This window comes from Protopterus annectens, chromosome 4.part0 (assembly GCF_019279795.1).
Source record: "Protopterus annectens isolate FY-2018-M chromosome 4.part0, PAN1.0, whole genome shotgun sequence".
NCBI classification, from domain to species: domain Eukaryota; kingdom Metazoa; phylum Chordata; order Ceratodontiformes; family Protopteridae; genus Protopterus; species Protopterus annectens.
The window spans coordinates 1,975,632,477-1,975,657,367 of record NC_056733.1 but is presented as its reverse complement, the minus strand read 5'-3'; the positions used below and the strand labels follow the sequence as shown (position 1 = coordinate 1,975,657,367).

At 41.0% G+C, this 24,891-nt stretch overlaps 1 protein-coding gene across 3 annotated transcripts in view; it reads left to right on the top strand.

Moving 5' to 3' along the window:
- Positions 1-24,891, top strand: part of TBC1D9B (TBC1 domain family member 9B) — a 2,477,681-nt gene that overhangs the window by 1,844,542 nt on the left and 608,248 nt on the right. The gene's annotated exons all lie outside the window — the stretch shown is intronic.

Below are 24,891 nucleotides of genomic sequence, written 5' to 3'. Positions count from 1 at the left end.
AGCAAGCCTCCTTATTTGATATTCCATGCTGACAGAGTCTCAGTTAGAACAAACCCCTCTTTCTTGCCCAAAGTTTGCACTGAAACTAATCTCAACCAAATTATTGATTTGCCAGTCTTCTTCCCCAACCATTTAAACAGTTTAGAGTGCATGCTGCGCACACTTGATGTTCACAGACAGCTCAGATTTTATTTGGATAGAACAAAAGATTTCAGGAACTCAGACCAGCTTTTTGTTTCATTTTCAGACTCCAGGAAGGGTAGACCAGTGGCTAAAACAACTCTTTCTAAACGGTTATCTGATTGTATCACCTTTGCTTATTCAGCTGCTAACATGCCTTTACAGCATACAATTAAGGCTCACTCAACCAGAGCTGTTTCTACATCATCTGCCTTTTCTGCCAGACTTCCTATTGATAACATTTGTGCAGCAGCCACTAGGTCAAAACCTCATACTTTTATCACTCATTACAAAGTTGACAGGGCCTCCTTTGGATCCACGGTCCTGAGAAATATACTCCCGTGAGCCACCCAAGATTGATGGTGCTTGGGACGCTACCCATCAGTAAAGAATGAAATGCGAGATAGAACAACTTCACATAAAGAAGTTGTGTACTTACCATAACGTTCCATGTGAGTTGTTCATCTTGCCTTCGTTCTTACGTCCCTCCCTCCTACCCCCTCCTGGGCTGTTAGATGACCAAGATGCTGGATCCATCCTGGTTGCTCACTCCTTCTATACCTTTCTGTTGGGAATGAAAAAATGACATATGGTATTGTTATATGCAGCAAACAAGTTCTGAGGTAACTCTAGGTGCATCATGGGATAGGGACTTGGCCTCGAGCTATTTGAAGACCTTGAGCTTTGCAATTGGCCGACTCGGAGTCGAAGGATCGGCTCCGAACACATCAGTAAAGAATGAAGGTGAGATGAACAACTCACATGGAACATTACGGTAAGTACATAACTTCTTTTTTCTAGGTTTCATTTTTTTACACATTTTTACTGCACTTTAAGCAGTTATTTCAGTATACATGTGATATTTTCTCACAAAGTTAGGTGTATTTGTTGAATATGTCAGGGTGAGAATTACTTTCTGACATGTAGTATTTGTTGTAGACCTTATGGCCATTTGACAGTTATCATTCCATGTAATGTTTTGTACAGGTTAGGTCAGCATTTGTATATTTAAGTTCATAGGTAGGTACTAGGCTATCGGCCTATGTAAGCTTAGCCAAAAAGGTTCCCTGGCTTTCGTCACCCAAGAAAATTATTTTTCTGTTTATGTATGTATGTAAATATGTGCATGTGTGAGTATATACATATGTGTGCTTGTGTGTTAAGTATGTGTGTTTGTGTACATATGTGTCTGCATATATGTATGTATGCATGTATTAGTTTTGGAAGGATCCCTGTATTATTTCAGGCAGCAATGTGAATGTCTAGCTGTAGCTTCCTGATCATAATCTTATTATCTGTAATTCACAGTGGGACATTTGGTGGCGCCATCTAAAATTACTGATACAGGGCCAGATTACAAAAGAGTTGCTGTCAGTGCAAGTCTGCCCTAGTTCCGAAAGACTTGCTCTTGATGTAAGTGAATTACTTCAGTGTAAAGGGGGCCAGATTCCAAAAGACCTGCTATCAGTGTGTCACTTACACTGACAGAAAGTCTTTTGGAATCAGGCCCATAGTCTGTACCCTTTAAATGGGTCTACAACTGTTTATGAAATAAAGTTTCCTTAATAACTATGGATAATACGTGGACTATTCTGGGCTTTTCTGGAGAGGAGTACAGTGTCATTTTTTGGTATGGCAGTTGTTGTGTACCATCTGATCCATTAAACATACACAGAAGAGGGTGCTGAATACCTTTTGATCAGTCTTTTTTATTCCCAGGTGTCCACCTAACACAAAGCAGGTCTTTATGTGGTTTGGGTAGTTAAAATGTTTCAAGATTTCTTGTTTTCTCTTAGTTTCCCTCAAAACTATTGACTATTTCAAAGTAAGGGAGATCATGGATTATTCTGTAGGTTTCCAGGGAGTGTATAGCATGCCTACACTGTATTGTTTTTTTTTCCAACAGTGGGTTTATGTCAGTAAGCTTCCCAAAGTTAAGTTGTTTGTTGTACAAGGTATTTGGTACAGGCTGTCCTTCCTGCCTCTCTCTGTCATTGGTTTCAGACCCTTATCCAGTGAAAACTGGTATCATCTGTTTTGGGGATCATTTCCTACCTTCCAGTATTCATTTCATGTTATGTTCAGTATACAACTGTGCTTTCCTTTTAGCTGTACATCAGTTTTATTGAGGATACATATGTACCTCTTTTAAGTTTTGACTGCTGGCACCCATATATGTAATGTGATTTTGAAAAGTTCTACATGCGTATAGCGTGCATCAGTTCGCAACATGTTTCAGAGACTACATATTTTTAAACATACATTTTTTAAAAAGAACCATTGAAAAAATGCATTTGACCCAGTCCTGCAAAAATTATATTCAGAACTGGTAAGATTTTTTTAATGTTTTATGTGACATTATCAGTATCTGTGAAAGAATTACACTACACAGTAAATACCCGATATGTACTTCAGCCTCATCAGTGGCAGATTTTGGCATTGGCGCAGGGGTGCACGCTGCCCCCCTTTTAAAGCTGTCAATTCCTGAACAAGAAAGTGTACTGCACTGTTCTTTTTAATCAGAAAAATGTACTGCTAAAATGATACATTTTTAATTTCAAATTATATTGATTTCACTGTTTCGACGTGCTGCTCTGTGTAGAAAATGGAAAATTTACCAGTAAAACAGTGCATTTTCTTTTTTAATATACATTTTCAATGAAATGTGCATCGGGGATGCGATTGGAGGTTGCAGTCAGATAATCTGACAATCACCAATTGCTCCGCCAACTGCATCTCCACTATAGCTGAGTTAGGCAGGTAATGGTGAGGTCCCTGATGCAGGATTCCTTCAGTCTTGTGAAAAAAGAAACTGAGAGTTTTTTTCAGACAGTCTGGATTTCAGGAGTTCCTAATGTGTTTGCAGAGTCAAAGTTATTGTTAAGGGGAATTGCTGCAATTTGTCATGCAGTGTGAGTGATCCGATACTACTGTTGACCATAAGGTAGTTGACAAAGCATTACACTTGAGAGAGTGCCTTGCTTGGGTAACATGGTTAAACTGTCCGATTTTTACCTTTCATTTTTCTTATTTTCCTCAAAAAATGTTTGTTTTCTGGCAAATCACTGGCAAACCATCAGGGACTGAAAATGACAGACATTTGAGTTTCAGAAAATGTGTAAATGTAAAGCCTGGTATTCCACCAACTTTTTAAATTTGTAAGAGCAATATTTTAAAACTCTCTCTATTTTGGGGCCTTTGTTCCGCCATTTTTTAAGGCTTTGTCCATATAAAAGGTTGAGAGGTATGTTCCTGACAGTCCAAGTCTGATTTTTTGAAGGTGGAAACATAACTTTAAAAGAATGGCAATCTCATAAGTTCATTGTGACATTATATAAGCCGATTCATTTCACCTGAATTATGCAGTGCCCTATTTTTCTTATTTGGGTAAAATGGTTCATATAAAAAGATTTGGTCCTTAGACTTTCCACGTTGGGCAAACTGTCCATTAAATCACATCAGATATTAAGAAGACTAGATTAACAGCCACTACATTTTCTATCGGGCAGACAGTCTGTTCACTCGACAGTCAGGAGTATCCCTCCCTTTTGAGCTGCCCATGATTGACCACAACAACTGGATGCCAGATGTTTTGCTGAAGAAACTCTGGAACCATGTGTCAAACCATTCAGGGACAAATCCAGAAATTATTAGGGTCAATCAGGGACACTTTTAAAATATTAGTATTATTAACTTGAGACACTGACAGAATTAGAGAATGTGAATTAAAACATATTCCCCGAAGTAAAATACGCCTGTAAGGTGTCATCATTTATTAAGGGTAATCCACCAGAGTTTCTCCAAAAGGCACCAGTTTAGGACAGAGTAAAAGAGATGGAGCTAAAATTTGAGCCATCATCAGGGACAGTTGAGATGTATGGATTGAAATGCCTCTTTTTTTCAGTGCCAGCAGAATCCACCTTTCCCGCTACCACAACTCTTGACTGTAAAAATAAGCACCTCAAATCTGACATGCACTTGCATTCATTCACACCTTCAGATGGACAGATCTTTGCACATAAACTACCCGTCTCTCCTTCCGTAAGACATTTCCCTATTTGGATAGTTGTGTCCTGACCAGTGTGTGTGTGTGTGTGTGTGTGTGTGTGTGTGTGTGTGTGTATATATGCAAACACACATGAGAAAAATGGCAAATGTCCCAAGATATTACAGCAAAAAGTTTTACGTAGCTGTGATAAGAAGATACTGCTGTTTTGTACCAGAAACCCCTCAACATTACAGAAACAACCAGAAACAGCTCAACTTCTACAACCCGTCTTTTATTCTGGCAAAAGCACTGAAGCCCAGTCCTTTGCACTGCTTGTGGTTATAGTTTAGGACACAAAATACAACCTGTTTAAGGGTATATATACATCACCCCCCCTTTTGTACATGGGGTCGGGGTATCAAGTCAATACTGATAAAATGTCCTACAGCATATTTTACTAAAGTCAAGTATTGACAAATATTCATAATCACCAAGCATGCAGTCTGAAAGCCGATCATAACTGAAAATAAGAAAATGGTTCTCTTTTGGATTGTCTGCTATGATCTTTAATAGTCAGAAGAAGTTCAGAGGTAAGGAAACAAAGTCAAATAGGATTGTTGGAAACTGGTGTAAATGAAGGGCAATTTGAAAAAAATTAAAAAAAAAAAGTTTTTTGCATCAAGATTCATTTTTGAAGCACAACTCTAATGTGTGGTGTTGAGGCCAACTGACTAGAATGCGTCTGACTAGAATGTGGATCACCAGATAATCATTTTTTATTACTTGAGACGGTAAATATACAAGGCAAAAAAACACAGATGTTCTAGTAGAAAATCAGGGCAGTTTATAAGTTGTATGTGTGTTTTTATGGGTATGAGAGGGAAAGTGAATCAGACTGAAAGATCAAAACTCAGTATTTTGGAAGTGGGGGGGGGGGGACAAATATTTGTTTTCACCAAAACCAAAATAATCTGAGTTGATATCATATTAGGATTTTGTATTACTATGCATTTTATGTCTGCAACTGTAATGCTTAATGCCTGAGATTCTGGAACAACTTTAACCGTCACTATTTTGCCACAAAAACAATGACTTCCTGAGGCACAGAATGAAGTTTAGAGGCCAAATCAGGAATGTGTCTGGGTGCATAGCACTCCTCCCACCCAGTAAAAAGCTCATATTAGCTGGTTTGTCCTTTTGCAGATCAGCACGTACTAGCCACTGGGTTGGTGTAGCAGAAACTAGTGCAGATGAGTTCCATCCTGTAATGCACACTACAGTCTTACCAGGTGACGTTTTTATCAATCTACCCATCACTAGCTGTCCCCAGCAAAGCTTTACCAAATTCTTATTGTAAGTTGCCCTAGAGGTTGCACATCCTTAGCTGAAGGTGCTGCATTACTTTATCTTAACCTAAATCAAATCACACATTTATCTCCATTACTATACATGTTAGAATGAATTAAGAATTGAAACGCAAAATGCCTGTGGCAATGCATACTTGTTTTATGAAAAATTGCAGTACTGTGCAAAAACTGAACATCTTCAAAAACAAAGCACCTCAACATTTTTTTTCTTTTTCTTTTACCTTGCACATCTGCCTTTATAGGCTTGGGATAGTATTGTTTATTCTTACCAAATAACACCTCCATGGCTGACAGACTCTGCGTCTCTGTTATCCCTTGGTTCTGTTAGTGGCTACTTACTAGCTTGTTGGTCCTTTTCTCAACTAGCACAATCCTGTCATTTATAATACCACCCTGTCAGAGGAGCAAAGAGCATATTGCAAGCTGCTGCACAACTAATGTATTTAACTGTTTCTGTACTTCCAGTCTTATCATCACTTCCGTTTTTAAACACTGGTCTGGACACAAGATAAGCAAAGGGCAGCAGTCCACTGGCTTTCTGTGCAAATGTGTGATGACCCATTAAAGTCTTAGGTCATCATAGTAGCTTAAGTTAACTGTGGCTTCAGGCAAACAAACGAGTCCTTGCATTCAGGTGTTTGGCTAGATGCATGCTGATGAGTGACATTTGGTTTAGTGTTTATTTTACTGGAGTTCCTTCCACATAGATTTTAACAATCACACACTCAACACTTTCATGTTAAGCAGATAATACATTATTAATTTGAAATGCGCAACATAATTAAAAAGTCACGGCATCAGTAAAGTTAAGCAGTAGCTAGGTTTGTTGGAACTGCAAAGGCTAAACCTGGCAATTTTTTTTTTTTTTTATTTTACATTTGTTGACCGGGATAGTCCGACTGGATGCATGTCCATTTTCAGCGGAGGCCCGGGGAGAAAAGCTCCAAGGGTAAGCAGATACAGCATTACATATTACAAACAGATTATTTAGAGAGATTACATAAGTAAGCAAGTTAAACAAGTTCCACAGGTTAAAGTTAGTCCTGAGCACAAGTCAGGATTAAATTAAATTACACAGTCAACTGGTTAACAGATTTTTACACATTCGAGTTAGCCAGGCTTGATACATTGACATAGCCAGTTAAGTGACAAATGTTGTTTGAGTCTAGTTTTAAATTGACCTAAGGTGGAAAGTAAGGTAATATCAGCTGGAAGTGAGTTCCAGGATCTACTTACAGAGTTTGCAAAGAGAGAATCACCGGCTGTGTTATTAATTTTGCTAGTCTGAATTAGTAGTTTGTTAGAGGATCGAAGCGGTCTAGGATTGTTATAGGGGGTGATAATATTTTTAAGTGCAGGAGTATTGTCCGGATTATAGAGGATTTTATAGGCCATAATCAGTTGGTTATACTGGATTAGGCTAGGTAGTTCAAGCCAACCAAGCTGATTTAGATTGATGCAATGATGTGTCCTAAAAGGCAGCCCAGTGGCAAACCTGGCAATGTGGTTGTAGCAAATTGAGAGTTTGTTAAGGGCAGTCTTGTTCAAATTCGAGAGTAGAGGGGATGCATACCGAAGGGTCGAAAGAAGGTGAGAGCGAGCTATGGTAATTTTAGCTGGAGGGGTTAGGAAGGCTTTTATTCTGTAAAGTGACCCTAGTTTTTTATTGATGGTTTTGATAGTTTGGTTAACATGTAGGTCAAATTTGAGATTATTGTCTATGATGACACCTAATAGTTTTGTAGATGGGTCAGGGGAGATTATTGTGCCATCATTTGATTTTATGGTAAAGGTGAAAGCGGTAGACCTACGTGTTGGTAAAAATAACAGCATTTTAGTTTTTTGGGGATTTAGGATCAGACGATGTTCAGAAAGCCAGTTTTCTATTGTATTAAAGGTGGTCTGGGTAGCTGACCATAACTCTACTGGAGATGTGACTGAGCAAATCAGAGTAGAGTCATCAGCATATTGGATATAGCTGACTTTGGGATGGCAGTATAAAGGTCGTTAATGAAGATGGAGAACAGCAAGGGCCCTAGTATAGAGCCTTGTGGTACTCCGAGGGTGTTAGGTAGAAGGTTAGAGAGTTTGTTCTGCCAGAGGACAGCCTGCTGTCGACCATTCAGGTAGGATTGAAACCATTGGAGGGCTCCAGTATCTAGACAGAATGTTTGCAGGGTGTGGATTAAAAGTTGGTGATCAACCATATCGAATGCCTTGGAAAGATCCAAAAAGAGGGCTGAGGATATATAATTATTGTTGCGATTATGGTTTATGGTGTTAGTAAAGGCTAGGAGGGCTGAAGTAGTGCTGTGATGAGGATGGAAGCCATGCTGAGTGTCTGCCATAAGGCGATTTTGGATTAGGTGGTGCATGTATTGTCTATGAATACATTTTTCCATAATCTTTGCAAGTGGAGAGAGTATAGCTATTGGCCTATAATTGGAGAATTCAGTAGAGCTGCCTCCTTTGTGAAGTGGGATTACATAGGATATTTTCCAGATGGTGGGAATTTTAGCTTCTACTATGGTTCAATTGATTAGTATTGAGATGGGGTAAGCAATAGCATCAGCTGATTTTTGTACGTACTGCAGGAGTTGATCAGCAGAAAGTGTAGTGGGTTTTAATTTTTGATCAAGGTACGGATAAGTGAAGTGGCGACTGGTTGGAAGCTGAACGCAAGTAGGTTTCTAGGGGTGCTACTTTCAGGACCAGGGGAGCTAGGAGGTAGTTGGCTAGCTAGGGCTTGAATTGTCTCAGTAAAGAATTGGTTAAAACTATCAGAAACATCTTCAGGGGTTTTATCAATAGTAGCAGCAGGGATTGGGGTTGAAGTTTGTCCAAGATGTAGTAGATTATTTAAACCTGCCCAAAACTTCTGAGGGTTATTTTGATTTACTGTCTGTAAATTACAGTAGTATTGTTTTTTGTCTTGTAAAATTGATTTTTTGGTTTCGTTCCTGGATTGCCTCTATTTAATGTGATCTTGAGGGTCTTTAGTAGAACGCCATAAAGCCCATGCTTTGTTTCTAAGGGTAATTTTGAGTTTAGACTCTATAGAAAGCCATGGTGCAGTTTTTGCCTTGGTTCTCTTTGAACGAACAGGTGCATGCAAATCAAGGATCTCAAGGAATTTGTTGTTAAAGTATGCTACTGCTTCCTCTAAGGGGAGGTGTTTTAGAATAGACCAATTACATAATTGCAATAATAACAACCTGTAAGCATTTCTATAATAAAGTTGCAGACTGCATAAGTATAACACTCTTCAGCACCCTTTTCTTTCAATAAACATAATTTTAGGTTCACAGTAAGCTTAGAAGCTACTGAATGCTGTCTTGCATTTATTTGAACTTTAGCAGCTTACTCAGCTGTAGAGCTGTGTGACTTGCTGTTCTCTACCTGACTATTGCTGATCTCTGTCTGCATTTGGTTTTGGCTTGGCGTTATTTATATCTGTTCTTACACTATATTTTGTTTTGTTTTAATTTTTTTTGTCCTTTTTTGAAGTTTAACAGGTCATGGCCTGGGTCGGTTAGAAAAAATTATTTTGCATACAGTGAATAACATCCAGCTAATTAGTGGGAGTAGCTGAGAAATAACATTCCTCACTTAACTACAGATACTTAGTAGTAGTATCTGTATTTAGCTGTAGTGCTGTGTGACTTGCTGTTGTCTGCTTGACTATTGCTGATCTCTGTCTGCATTTGATTTTTCCCACCCATCTGCTGTATTCCTGTTGTGTTTTTAGACTTGATGTCTTTTGAGTTGCCGACCCCTAATATAACTCCGATTTTGGACATTCCTCCCAGTCTCATCACATCAGCTCATTCTACTGGGCACTGAGATATCAGTTGGGAAGGGCCTCCCTCTCGGTCTCTTAAACTTGAATTATCTTCTGTTTCCTACCTTCCCACTTACTAAATAAAATCCACTTTATTCAGCCGCTTTTACTGTGTTTGTTGTTCTTCTGTCTTTATTTAGCTTTTTGCTGAATGTTCTTAAAGTGTTCTTAGTGTTCAGTTGCATTTAATCTGCTGCATTTATTACGGCTTGTTAGTAGCGTTATTACACTGTAACTGTTATTCTTATACTCTTAGTTCTGATTTAAGCAGTTGGGTTCCAAATCAGTTATTTTACATTAAGAAGGTTTGTGGTCTACAGTCTTGTAGAAGGAGAGAGTAGCATCCACTCTTCTGAATTGCTGGTGAAGGCTTATTGTATCTGTTATTCTAAGTATATTTGTTCTGGTTTAAGCACTTGGGCTACAAACCAATTATTTTATATTAGGAAGGTTTGTGGTCTAGACTGTTGTGGCAGGAGAGGCTAGTCTGCACCCTTCTGAGCTGGGAATTGCTGTTGTAAGTCTTAGTGTGCCTTTACTTGATTGGCTAGAGGGCTAACTTGTTTAAAATCTGAATCCCCATAAAAGGGTGTCTACTAATGTTGGCACTGACACAAGACCACAAGAGAGAGCCAACTGAATTACATTTACTGATCTGGAAAGCCAATAGCATCACTAACTTTATTAGAAGGTACAAGGTCACCAAGAGAAATAAAAACACCATCTCAAGACTTGTATATATAGCACACCTATATTGCTAATAAATGGACTCTGCATTATTATTTAGTTTTACGTATGGAATGTTAGCATCTTCCCAATTTCTAAGCATTAAAAAGCAGAAGGTAGAAGCCATGAGTGAGCCAAGTGCTGTAAATCCAACTACTGAATTAGTCACCAGTCCTTTCACTTGTTACACCATGTAGGTGGTCTTTATAAACAGGGTTTTCTAAACAATGGCTTCTTTGTATTTTCTGACAAGGCATATATTCATTTACTTAAAACATTTTTTTTGTAGAAAAGTCTTTATCAAACCCATTAAATAGTGTTAAAACATGCAGCAGTATCAATTACAGTGATAAAATTCAAAACTTCAAACCACTTAAAGTAGCATTTGATAAAATAGAGAAATTAAAATAGATAAAAAAATGTAAAAAACAATGGATAATGCAATAGATTAACAAGAAGAACTGTGATCCTTTAACAAGCCAATTGCACGTGGAAATACAAGAATAAATCTATAGAGCATAGCCATAATGTTATTTAACATTCTGGATGTGACAGTAACCATTGAAGTCCTGTAATCATTGCCCGGGTATGATTAATAAAAATATTTCAGTACTCATTCCATTTGTTCATACATTTTTTGTCATGTGACCATGCCTTATGTCTGTAGTATAGTCTCTGCATGACTGACGACCACTCCCCTGGGAATTTTTTCCAGTGCAAAAACCAAAATGCTCAAAAACTAAACCCAGTGTTCCACTTTCTCTCTCCCACCCGGTAGTCAACTAATCAGACTGCGCCCCCCTTTTGCAAATTCCTGGATCTGCCACTGCTCATGATAAAGTATTTATATTTTGCAATTCTCCAGATTGAATTTACTCAAGCCTTGGAAGTTAATGGTAGATTTGTACACTTTTGTTTTGTTATGGAAACCTTCCTAGTGAATAATATTTACATTATTTAAGACCAGTATTTGAATTTGAAGAATGGAAAGTTTACTAATACATACAGATGGGACCAAAGCAGTTGATATTCATCATTTCCATTGCTGCAGTAGCATATAGGCTATAAATTGTTTCTTGACATTGTGTAAATACATCTCTCATATTCCATATCAATGTGTTTGAGAATTAATGGATTATAAGTAAACATTAGGCAATTTCTTCATTGCCTCGGGATGAACATATCATCCAACCTGGTAACAGAAATAATGGCCAACTTCATATCCATGGTAACCAACCCTTTTTTATTGATTAGACAGTTGGAGTGAGAATATTAAGTAATGTCAGGAGTATCTATATACATCTCTGGGGGCAGTACTTGTCACCGCACATTAGCTACCTTGTGTGCAACTAGGTATTGGTGAAGTTTCAAGGGTGCTTTTACAGAAAAAATGTCAACTCAAGGTGTCTGTGTCTGTACAGGGCACTGCCAAACATTTGAGGGGAAACTGATAAGTAGATTTATGAATGAAGTATTTAGGGAGATATTCTGAAGTTAGGTTACTCATCAGCAAATCAGGCAGTACTTACTGAAAAGAAAGAATTAGCTTTGTCAAGAATGATGAAAAGAAGGGATTTACCTGAATAGCTACTACCTGGCTACTACTAGTGCTGGTCTCACCACAGCTTCACTATGCTAGGATACAATGCTCCATTGCATCTTAACAAAAATCATATTGATTTTATTTTTTTTGTCTAAAAGCGGTATTTTCCCTTTAAGAAACTGTAATTTTTCACAATATCAGATGTTTCCTGTCAGGGACCACTATTTTCACTTATTAGTGTTAAACTAATTGGATCTATTTTTGTGAGAATTTATGTACTGCTTATAAACTTTGATTTTTTGTGGGACAAAAAGTTTTATAGCATTACAGCAGGAATTATGCATCAGTGTATTACTTATGTTCACTTCATGATAGACTACCTGGCATATTGTTTTTCTGTCTTTGTGTTTGAATGAGGTACTAACAGGGAATTGATGTTCTCCTACCTCTTTTTTCTTGTGAACAACTTACCTTCTGACTTACTTACTGCAGCAACTTATTGTTTTTGGCTCCTTCACCCCAGCTACAGTATGGATAATTATTCTGGTCCTGCTGGTTCATCTCTCACAGTACCTAAAAAGAAAAAAAATCACTTACCAAGAAGTTGTTGTCATTGTTGTGGAAGCAGTTGGCTGACAGTGGGTGAACCTGCAATTTCCACTTGTTACTTCCCAGACCACTTACTTTTTTCTCTGGCTTTTTCTGTTGTAGTCCTTTCAGCCACCACAAACTGGCTGTTAGCCATGTCCTCTTTGGCTGTTCTAGTATTCACTATGGGTATGGGTGGACCATCTTCTATATGTGTGGGAGACACTCCAAGAGATCTTTCTCAGGGTAACTGGGTCAAGAGACCATTAGTCTAGGCAGACATTCCTCATTCGAGTTAATCTTCTTCCACAGGATTTCTTATTAAGCAAAAACAAAGAAATCTGGCTTGCCAAATCCATCTTTCTTATCTGCAATTACTTCTGAAGAAGTAACTGCAGTTAAGAAAGATGGATTTGGCAAAGCAGGCATTACAAGCAACGATTCCTGGTAACTCAGAAGCCATTACAGGTGGAAATTCTCTGTAAAATAATACCCGAGGAAACAGTTCCTGATGATTCTGACTTAGACGGAGATGGAGCTGCTTTTCCTGCAGATTCCCAGGCCAAGCTGTCGGATTGTGAGGAAGATATTAATTCTTATCCTTCTGTGGAATTTCCTTTTAATCAGACCTTAGCCAGTATAACTGAGGTATTTTTATGGGAACAAATATATGTTCCCTGTGAACTGAGGAGATGTTACAAATGGAGACAACTCATTCCTCTCCCATTCCTCCTATACTGTCAGCCCTGGAGGATGTCTTGAATGCTGCCTATTATCATCCTGCTGCCAAGCTGTCAGTCCCTGAAAAAGCAGATAAACTGTATAAAGTGCCTCAGGCTAATACATTTCTTTTATTTCACCTTAGATCTGATCCAGCAGTAATTTCAGCTGCATCTCTTGATGGCAACAGGTTGATCCTCAACACAAACCCCTCACCTGGTGGCAAAGAAGACATGATATTAGAGTGCATAGGGAAGAGAATGTTTTCTTCTTCCACTTCAGCCTTTAGAGTTCTGAATTGCCAGACATATATGTAGTAGTTTGTCATATGGATAGTCTGAGGGAATTGGCTATTAGTTTTTCTATAGAAGAAAGCTTTCTTTTGAACCAATCTGTTTCTTCCCTGTCCCAAGTATCCAAATATGCTTTGAAGAGTGTGTATGACTGGGCAGATACTGTGTCTAGTACTGCTACAATGTAAGAAGATATGTTTGGGTGTGTAACCAAATGTTTGCTGATGAGGTAAAGTCTGAAATCTTAGATTCTGCTTTAGATAAGGAGGTGTTGTTTGGCTGTTCTGCTGCTCAGGTTTTCAAACAATAAAATGAAAGCGGGAGATTGAGTCATGGAGTTTCTAAGATTTTTCATGAATCCCCACTGTAAATCTTAAAAGCCCTTCTCTTTCACAAAAAAGCCAAGTAAACAAAACCAGTCTTTATCTAGCAAACAAGGTGCAAAAAAAAATGGTCAGAGGAAGATAACAAGAAACAAGGGCTCATTTCAGGAAAAGGAACAGACTGACAGTACAGAATGACTATGCCAGCATTCTTTACCCCTTCCCTGTTCTGCTGCCAATATCTTTACAAGTCTGTCACACAAACTGGTCCACAGCCCCTCCCCCCTTATCAAAAGATTTTTTTCAGGTTCTTTGGTGCTAAAAGTTTAAAAGTTGTGCAAGATGGCACTGGAGGCAAAAACATCCTGTCATGAGAATTCCTCTTCACTCTCTGAACCATACATTTTCAGTCTTTACACACCCAAGGAGTCATAGAAAGTACAGTTGTGAACACTTAACATAAATGTAGATGTTCGAGTGTATTCACTGTTGCAGTCATCACTTTTGGGTTATCTGCTTGCAGTAGCACTCAGTCAGCCTGATTAACAAATTCTTGGGTCCTGCGTCGGTTGCTGTCCCTTCTTCCATGACGTCAGGTCGTCAGGGGTATAAAACATGCAGCCGACGCCATTACATCAGTTTTTCTTGCCCCAGATGTCAGGTGCCCCCATAATGGGAAGCAATTAAATCTATAAATATACAAAGTTATACCTCCAACAAAAAAGCAAATACACCAAAAAGCTTTTGAAGATAGCAAAGGAAAGTAGAGGTATATCCAAAAAAAGAAGGGGGCTGGAGGAAGGGTAACCAGGACTGCAACAGTAAATACACTCGAACATCTACATTTATGGTAAGTGTACACAACTGTACTATGATGTTCATCGTGTTTCACTGTTGCAGTCATTACTCTTGGGTTATCCTGCTGGCAGGCTACTCGCAGTTGGCCAGAATTCCAAAGTCTAGGTCCGGCATCGGTTGCTGTCACCTCTTCCCTGACACCAGTGCGCCAGGGGTATAAAAGATGCAGCCAACGCCATTTTCTTCAGTCTTTCTTGCCGCGCGGTGCCTGAAGCAAAAGCAGTTCGCAAGTGCCGGTTGGCCGACTCCTGAAATTTTCAAATTCGAATTTTAGAACCGAAGTCTTCATTAAAGCTAAGTACCCCGTTGGGGAAACTTTTTTCTTGCTCCAGACCGATTTCAGAAAAAGTTAACAATTGCATTTCTTGTGGGAAGCAAATACCTCATAAGGATTTTCACTCTTAACTGTATTCCTTGCTTAGGCCCTGATCATAATGTTGCTAGCAGTCGGTTTTGTGCTAGATTTAACTAACGCACTATCAAGCGTCGGTTCGATTTTGCATTTCATTACTTTGGCCGAAGATTTAATTATATAATGGCATCAGACCAGCCGACAACTGGAGTTTACAAAAAATGCAAGGAAAAGGATAGGCATCCGAGGTCCAAAACCGACGACGAAGCTTCCGCTAGGCCAGTCGCCGGATCGCCGGTTCTCAGTGAGGTGCTTTTGCAGCCCCTGGCGCCCGCTACCTCAGAGCCACAGACCGCTTCCGACTCCCACGTGGAGCCAACTTGGCCTCTGGAAACTCAAGGTATTGGACACTTGGAAATCATTCCCTCAGATGGGTCCGGAGCCGCTGAGCAGGCATCGGCTTCGGAGGGTGTCTTCAGACCTACACAACTATATATTAAGCCATCTTCAGCTTCAAAGACAAAGGCTAAAGCAGCTCTAAAGGCAAAGAAACAAGTACAGCATTCTCCTTCTCAGACTTCCATGCCTAAAAAACAGATGCTCAAAATGGCTGAAGACCTAATTAGTTTGATCCCATCCCCCTCCTGATAAGAGGCCTAGGCAAGAGACTGAGTATGATTTTTCTGATCTGGTTTCTATTTCCTCTGATTCCTCTTCTGAACAGGATTACTCCATGCTTCCCTATGAGGATTCTGATGCTGAAGAATCCATTCCTTCAGCCTCTCCTCCTGAGGATTATTCTTTTGGGGAAACCCTACATACCATGAGGGAGCATTTCCACTGGGAGAGCCAAGATTATTCTGAATCTAAGAAAAGGCTCAGAGACTTTTTGCTACTTCCTCAGCACAGACCCCTTGCTATTCCACCTGTCCTGGATATTGTATTTGATGTATTTTCAGAGTCCGCCCTGTCCCCTGACTCTTTTACCCCCTGCACCTGCTAAGCCAGACAGGTACTACAGAGTCCTGGATTCTCATAAATTCCTATATAAAAACTTCGCTGCTGACCCAGAAACTATATCTCAGGGTCCCAAAGGGGTTAAAACTTCCACTGCAAAAAACCCTGTCCCGTCTGATAGGGATTCTAGGGCTCTAGACAGATGGGGGAAAAAAGTCTACACTTCTGCTATCCTGGCTGTAAGGGCTTTAAATTGTCAGTTTCATATGCTTAAATATCAGCAATATTTAATGTCACTGCTTAAACAGAAATTGTTGACAAATACTGAAGGTTCAGAGAACAAAGAATTGCAGGATTTATTGCATACAGCTGAACAAGTGGGAAAGCATACTTTGCAATGTGGTTACAATTCACTGGAGACCTCTTGCATGGCCGCTGTTACGGGTTCTGTTATTAGAAGGCATGCTTGGTTAAAGGAACAGAATCTGCCTGATCATATTAAAGCAAAATTATTAGATGCACCTTTACAGCATGATACTTTGTTTGGTACTAAAGCAGAAGAGGTGTTGAAAAAAATGGAGGATAAAGCAAAATCCATGCAGACAGTCAAGGATTTCTTACAGGTGCAGCCACCCAGGTTTAGCAGAAACTGGCCCACAAAAAATTGGTCCTTTCCAGTATCAGACCGACCACAAAGAGGCAGATACAGGCGTCCCAGAGGCAGATCTCAGCCCCAAGGCTCATACAGGCCTAAACAATGGGGTGCTCCTACCTCCAAAGGCAGAGAAGACAAATCCCAACCTTACAGGAAACAGTCCCAATGACTTTCCTCTATCAGATCCAAGCACCTTTCTTTTGGCAGCACCCTTAGGGGGAAAACTAGCACTTTTTTCATCAAATTGGCAAATGGTTACCCAAGACAAATGGGTCCTCAACATAGTGTCCCAAGGCTACAGGTTCCATTTTCACACCCTACCAAGGTCAAAAGGTATGCCAGACCTGCCACACAATCAATGAGCAGAGGCACAAAAACAAATTACAGCCCTCATGGACATGAGGGCCATTCAGCAAGTACCACAACAAGAGCAGGGGCAAGGATTTTACTCCAGACTTTTTCTAGTCCCCAGAAAGGACAAAACCTGAAGACCAATACTGGACCTATAATTTTAAATGCGTTTCTGGAAGTTCCAAAATTCAAGATGTTAACTCTACAACAGCTACTGCCCATGCTGGGCAAAAAGGCTTGTCTCGTAACTTTAGACCTAAAAGAGACATACCTGCATGTCCCAATCAGACAATCTTGCAGAAGATACCTCAGATTCATAGCTGGCTCAATGCATTATCAATTCTCTGCACTGCCCTTTGGCTTATCTACTGCGCCCAGGGTCTTCACAAAATTCCTGGCACCAATAATAGCGTTTTGCAGACAAAGAGGAATTCAAATATATCCCTACTTGGACGACTGCCTAATTCAAGCAGAGAAGAAAGACATTCTTCTGAAGCATCTGGCGTTTGTAAAAAGATTACTAATTGGCCTAGGGTACACAGTAAACGAAAAGAAGTCAAAACTAGTGCCCTCTCAAGAGATAATATTCCTGGGTGCAAGCTTAAATACAACTGCCCAGATGGCTTATCTCACGCCAGACAAACAAAAACATCTGACTACTAACTTCAAGAAATTGGCAACAAAACCCCACTTATCTGCAAGGAACACCCTGCAGGCCTTGGGTTTCATGGCATCTTGCATTCTACTAATTCCATATGCCAGACTGCATATGAGGAAACTACAATGGTACCTAAAAAGTGTTTGGACTCAACATTGCCACAGCCTGGAGACAGTCATTGCACTCATTCCTTGCCTACAACAGGAGTTTCAATGGTGGGCAGAAGCCTGTCACCACAACAAGGGTCTGCCATTCAGTTTACCCACAGCCAGACAGACACTGACAATGGATGCATCAGATTATGCCTGGGGAGCCCATATGGCAGGAAAATGTATTCAGGGCACATGGGTCTGCAAACCAGATGCATCTTCACATCAATCAAAAAGAGATGCTAGCTGTTCAAAATGCCCTGACAGCTTTCAAGGACCTACTACATCCAGGACAGTTACTGATAAAGACAGACAACACTACGGTCATGTGGTACATAAACAAGCAGGGAGGTACACATTCCTACCCCCTATGCAGACAAGCAATGACCTTATGGGACACAACATTGGCTTTTCAAATTCACCTGCAAGCACAATTCCTGCCAGGAAAAACAAATACTCTGGCAGACGAACTAAGCAGAAACCTCATGGATCCCCATGAATGGAAACTGGATCCACAAGTCTTCAGCATGATCATAAGGAAATGGGGATGCCCAGACATAAATCTATTTGCCTCCCCTCACAACTGCCAATTGCAGAGATTTTGCACAAGAATTTATCACAAGCAAGCATGGAAAGTGGACGCCCTATCCTTCAGCTGGAAAAATCTAACGGTATATGCTTTTCCCCCACTGCCTCTCCTTCCCAGGGTACTCCCTAAAAGTCAGACAAGAGAAGCCAAAAATGGTACTGATTGCACCAGACTGGCAGCACCAGCACTGGTACCCAATCCTAAAGAGCTTGTCTCAAGGTCCAGCATGGATATTGCCTCAAACTTCTCACTTGCTGACCCAACAAAACAATCAGATCCTGCACAGCCAACTCAGGACCTTAAATCTGGCAGCATGGCAGATAAGGTAGCCATTCAGAACACTCCTCTTTCAAAAGCTGTTATGGATGTTATCTTGGAGGCCAGGAGGCCCAGCACCAGAAAACCTTATACAGAAAAATGGAAGAGATTCTGTGCTTGGAACCAGGAACAAAGCATTGACACGTGTGTACCAAATATCCCTCAGATTTTACAATACCTAACTGAGATGCTGAACAAAGGCATTTCCTTCTCATCAATTAAGATGCATGCCTCTGCCATTTCAGCCCATTACAATACGGAACCACCTATCTTTTCTCATCCTTTAATAAGGCAGTACCTCAGAGGGACCAAGAACATTAGGCCTCCAAGGAGAGCACCAATTCTGGCCTGGGACCTCAGTTATGTTTTGGAAAAACTCACACTGTCTCCTTTCGGGCCAGCATCAACAGCAGATATAAAATTCTTATCCTGGAAAACAGCTCTGCTTCTAGCAATAACCTCTGCAAGGCGAGTCTCGGAGTTACAAGCACTCATGGCTGTGGAACCTTTCATCATTTTTCATCCAGACAGGGTTTCTCTGAGGACAAACCCTACATTTATGCCTAAGGTAGTGTCCAGTGTGGCCCTTAATCAAACCATTCACTTGCCAACCTTTTATCCTAATCCACAGAACAAGGGTGAGAAAATTCTACATTATTTGGACATACACAGGCAGTTACGCTTCTACTTGGACAGAACTAAAGCTTTCAGAAAGACTGAGCAACTTTTAGTGTCATATGCTGCAGGATCACAAGGAAAGGCTATCTCAAAACAGACTATTTCTAAATGGATAGGCCATTACATCCGTTTCTGCTATTTTCAACATGGCAAATCAGTGCCTAAGGGCCTCATTCCACCAGAGCAGCAGCCACTTCAGCAGCCTTCCTCAGAGGAGTACCAACCAAAGATATCTTAGAGGCTGCAACTTGGAGTTCAGTGCACACCTTCACAAAGCACTACCACTTGCCTCTTTACTGTAAGGCCAGAGCAGGCTTTGCCACTGCAGTCCTGAAGGGCCTCATAGTCTCTCCTAATCCTATTTAGCCCAGCCACCCTTCCTCAGCTTTGGGATTCAACCCAAGAGTAATGACTGCAACAGTGAAACACGATGAACATAGTACAGTTGTGTACCTACCATAAATGTAGATGTTCGAGTGTATTCACTGTTGCAGTCCAGGTTACCCACCCACCATCCCCCTTTTCTTTGCTGGGACTTATCTGCACTTCTCTATCCTATACAACCTATTTGGTGTATTTGCTTGTAGATGAAGGAAATGTTATTTTTGTGCATGCATTTTTATTGGCATATTTTTCAGCCTACCAATTTGGGGGCACCTGACATCTGGGAAAAGAAAAACTGAAGAAAATGGCGTTGGCTGCATCTTTTATACCCCTGGCGCACTGACGTCAGGGAAGAGGCGACAGCAACCGACGCTGGACCTAGACTTTGGAATTCTGGCCGACTGTGGGTAGCCTGCCAGCAGAATAACCCAAGAGTAATGACTGCAACAGTGAATACACTCGAACATCTACATTTATGGTAGGTACACAACTGTACTTTCTTTGTGTTTCACTGTTGCAGTCATCACTTTTGGGTAGATTCCCAAAGCTAAGGATTGGAGGAGGAATGTAAATAGAATTAGGACCAGCTAAAAGGCCCTGCAAGACTGCATTTTGGCAGATGGTAATGCTTGGTGAAAGTATGAACAGAACTCCAGGTACAGCTTCTAGGATATCCCTGGTAGGTACGCCTCTGAGAAAGGTTGTAGAGGTAGATGCAGCCCTGGTAGAGTGGGGTCTGATCCCCTGTGGGATAGGATTTCCATGGTGTTTGTAGCAGAAATGAATGCAATGGCCTATCCATTTGGAAATGGTTTGCTTTGAAATAGCCTTCACCTCTACCCCTGCAGCAAATGCCACCAGCAGTTGATCAGATTTCCTTTGAGGTTTAGTTCTGTCCAAGTAGAATCTAAGTTGTCTGTGCACATCTAAGGAGTGCAGAATCTGTCCCCCTTTGTTCTGTGGATTAGGAAAGAAGGTTGGCAAATGTATGGACTGATTAAGGGCCACACTGGATACCACCTTGGGCATGAAGGAGGGATTGGTCCTGAGGGACACCCTGTCCACATGAAAGATGATGAAAGGCTCCACTACCATGAGGGACTGTAATTCAGGTATCCTTCTTGCTGAAGTGATTGCTAAAAGGAAAGCTGTTTTCCAAGAAAGGAATTTTAAGTCCGTAGTGGCAGCTGACTCGAAAGGAGGAAGGGTGAGCTTTTCCAATACAAAGTTGAGGTCCCAGGCTGGAGTTAGAGCTCTCCTGGGTGGTCGTAGATTTTTGGCCCCTCTGAGAAACTGCTTAAGTAGTGGATGAGAGAAGAGGGGTGGTTCTATGTTATAATGAGCTGAAATGTCTGAGGCGTGAATTTTGATGGAGGAGAAATACAGACCCTTATGAAGCATCTCAGTTAAGTATTGTAAAATCTGAGGTAAATTGGGCACTGTTGTGCTCATCCCTTGAGCTTGGTTCCAGGTACAGAATCTTTTCCATTTTTCTGCATAAGACTTTCTGGTACTTGGTCTCTTTGCCTCTAAAATTATATCCATCACTGGTTTACTGAGGAATGGTAAAGGAGAAATTATGTAATTAGCCAGGCTGCTAGATTCAGTGTTTGAAGTTGAGGGTGCTGAATATGGTTCTCCTGCTGAGATAATAGAGTAGGAGTCTGAGGCAGGTGCCATGGTGCCCACAGTGACACACTGCACAAGAGGGGGTACCAGTGTTGGCGTAGCAAGTCTGGTGCAATCAAAATTGTCCTTGGTTTGTCTTGTTTGATCTTTAGTAATACTTTGGAGAGCAGAGGCAGAGGAGGAAAGGCATAAACTGATAGGTTTTTCCAGCTGAAGGATTTTCTAGCTGAAGGACAGAGCATCCACTTTCCAAGCTTGTTTGTGAGTAGTCCTTGTACAGAATTTGTCCAACTCATAGTTTTGGGGGGAGGCAAACAGGTCTGTATCTGGGCTCCCCCATTTGCTTGTCAACATGTTGAAAATCCTTAGTTCTAGTTTCCACTTGTGTGGGTCCATGAGGTTTCTGCTTAGTTCGTCTGCCAGTGTATTTAGTTTTCCTGGCAGAAATTGAGCTTGTAAATGCACTTGATAACTCAGGGCTGTGTTCCACAATGCCATGGCTAGTCTGCAGAGGGGGTAAGAATGTGTCCCACCCTGCTTGTTTATGTACCACATAACAGTGGTGTTGTCCATCTTTATCATTAATTGTCCTGGAAGAAAGTGGTCCTTGAAGGCTGTCAGAGCATTCTGTACAGCTAACATTTCTTTTTGATTGATATGCAGGTGCATTTGACTTGGGTTCCATTTGCCCTGAATGCACTTCCCTGCCAGGTGGGCCCCCCATGCATAGTCTGATGTGTCTGTTGTTAAGGTTTGGGTGGCAGGGGGTAGTGTGAATGGTAGTCCCCTGGTATGGTGACAGGCCTCTGCCCACCAAAGGAACTCTAGGCGTAGGCAAGGTATGATAGGTATCATTGCTTCTAGGTCCTGTGAATGTTGACACCATAGGCTTTTGAGATACCATTGCAATTTCCTCATATGCAGCCTTGCATATGGAATTAGAAGAATGCTGGAGGCCATGAACCCCAAGGCTTGCAGTATTTGCCTTGCAGATAACTGTTTTTTTTTGGCCACTTGTTTGAAGGAGGTTGTCAAATTAATCCGTTTCTCTGGCGTGAGGGAAAACCATCAGGGAAGTAGTATTCAAGCTTGCTCCCAGGAATATAATTTGTTGACAGGGTACCAGGTGTGATTTATTTTCATTTATGGTGTACCCCAGACAAGTCAGTACCCTTTGAACAAACGCCAGATGATTCAAAAGTATGTCCTGGCTTTCTGCCTGAATTAGACAATCGTCCAGATATGGGTATATTTGAATATTTCTTTGCCTGCAGAATGGAATGACTGGAGCTAGGCACTTTGTGAATGCCCTGGGTGCAGTAGATAAGCCAAAGGGCAGTGCAGAGAACTGATAGTGCATGTAGCCAGCTTGAAGCGTAGGTATCTTCTGCAAGACTCCCTGATTAGGGATGTGCAGGTATGCTTCTTTTAAATATAGTGTTGCCAACCATGCATCTTTGCCTAGGATAGGAAGCAGCTGGTGAAGAGGCAGCATCTTGAATTTTGGAATTACCAGAAAGGTATTTAGAGTAGAAAGGTCAAGGATAGGACGCTATGTATTCCCTTTTCTGGGTACCAGGAAAGGTCTCGAATAGAGCCCTTGTCCCTTTTCCTCTTCTGGTACCAACTGAATAGCCCCCATGGTTAATAGAGAGAGAGTACTTGATTTTGGGCCTCTGCCCACTGATTTGGGGGTAGATCTGACCATCCGCTTGGTGTTGGTAAGGTATGGAAGTGAAATTTGTATCCTTGGGACTCTATATTTAACACACATTTGTCCTGGGTAATGAGTTCCCAGTTTTTGGCCTGCAGACCAGTCTTTCCGCCTAAAGGAGCATTCAGTTGGGAAGTGCTTGGAAGTTTTAGAAGCAAGTCATTGAGACTGTTTTCCATAGGGGGGAGTCTTACTACTCCCTGATTTGGGTGTGGAAACCCCCCACTGCTTAGTCTTGTGTGTTTCCTGGGATTGAAACCTGGGGTTCCTGCTATGTCTGGGTTTGGCTTGAGAAGACCTTGAAGAGGCTGGAAAGGACCAATTCTTAGAGGACCAGTGCCTACTAAATCTAGGAGGCTGAACTTGTAAGAAATATTTAACAGTTTGCATACATTTAGCTGTATCATCCATCTTTTTAGGAACTTCCTCAGCCTTGTTGCCAAACAGGCGGTCCAGATTTAAGGGGGCATCCAGCAATTTAGCTTTAATATGATCAGGTAAAGATTGCTCCTTAAGCCAAGCATGCCTTCTGAGCACAGAACCAGTAACAGTAGCCCTGCAAGAGGCCTCTAAAGAATCAAATCCGCATTACAAAGCATGTTTTCCAACCTGTTCAGCAGAGTGCATTAAATCCTGTAATTCTTTATTTTCCACACAGTCAGGAATCAACATCATTTTCTGTTTAAGCAATCCAATAACATGTTGTTGATACTTTTAACATATGAAACTGGCAATTTAAAGGCCTAATGGCCAAGTTTGCAGATGTGCAAACCTTCTTACCCTATCTATCCAGTGCCCTGGAGTCTCTATCAGAAGGGGTAGGATTTTTAGCAGTAGAAGCTTTAATGCCCTTGGGTCCCTGTGAAATAATCTCTGTATCCACAATAGGATTTTTGAAAAGGAATTTGTGTGAATCAGGAACCCTGTAATATCTGTCAGGTTTTCTGGGAGCAGGAGACAAAGAATCAGGGGCCAAACTAGATTCCGAAAAAGCATCATCAACATTGTCTAGTACAGGAGGAATAGCTAAAGGCTTATGCTGAGGCAGGAGTAAGAAATCCCAAAGCCTCTTTTTTGAATCAGAAAAATCCTGGCTTTCCCAGTGGAAATGCTCCCTTAGAGTATGTAAGGTTTCACCAAAAGAAAAATCCTCTGGAGGGGAAGCAGAGGGAATAGAGTCCTCTGCATCAGAATCCTCATAAGTAGATAAGGGCAAATCCAGATCATCAGAAGAATCAGAAAATTCAGAATCCAAGTCAGAAGATTCATAAACAACTTCAGTCCTAGGTTTCTTAGAAGGGGGAGGCTGGCTTCCCCTTAAAGTTATAAGATCTTCAGCCATTCTTATCATTTGTTTTTTAGGCATAGAGGCCGGAGCATGCGGCCTGGGTGTCATGTTTTTAGGCATGGTTCGAGATTTAGGCCTAAAAGAAGAAGGAGGCGTTGGTTTAATATGCAAGTCCGTAGGCCTGAATAGACCCTCAGAAGCCGATGCCTGCACAGTAGCTCTGGACTCATCCAAGGTAGAGACATCTGCAGGTTCCATAGTTGCAGCATCTCGTGACATACCGGACTCTGAATGGGTCTCAGTAGAGGCCTGCGAATCAGAAGTAGCAGGTGTCAGGGGCCGCGAAAGTGCCTCATTGAGTACAAGTGAACTGGCGACTGGCTTAGGAGAAGCATTGTTGGCAGTTTTGGACCTTGGCGGCCTGTCTCTGTCTTTTTCCTTGCATTTTTTCAGAATCCCGGTAGTCGGATGGCTAACTGACGACATTTCTGGATAATTAAACCAAGAACCGAAATATTTAGAGGCAAAAATATACCAACGATGGATAGTATGTTGATTAAATAAAGCACAAAACCGACAGCACGGTACGTCGTGGTCAGGGCCTAGGCAAGGAATACTGTACGAATGAAAATCTTTGATGTATTTGCTTTTTACAAGTGATGTAATTATTAACTTTTACTGACATCGGTAAGGAGCAAGAAAGTGTTTCCCCAATGGGGTACTTAGCTTTAGTTGAAGACTT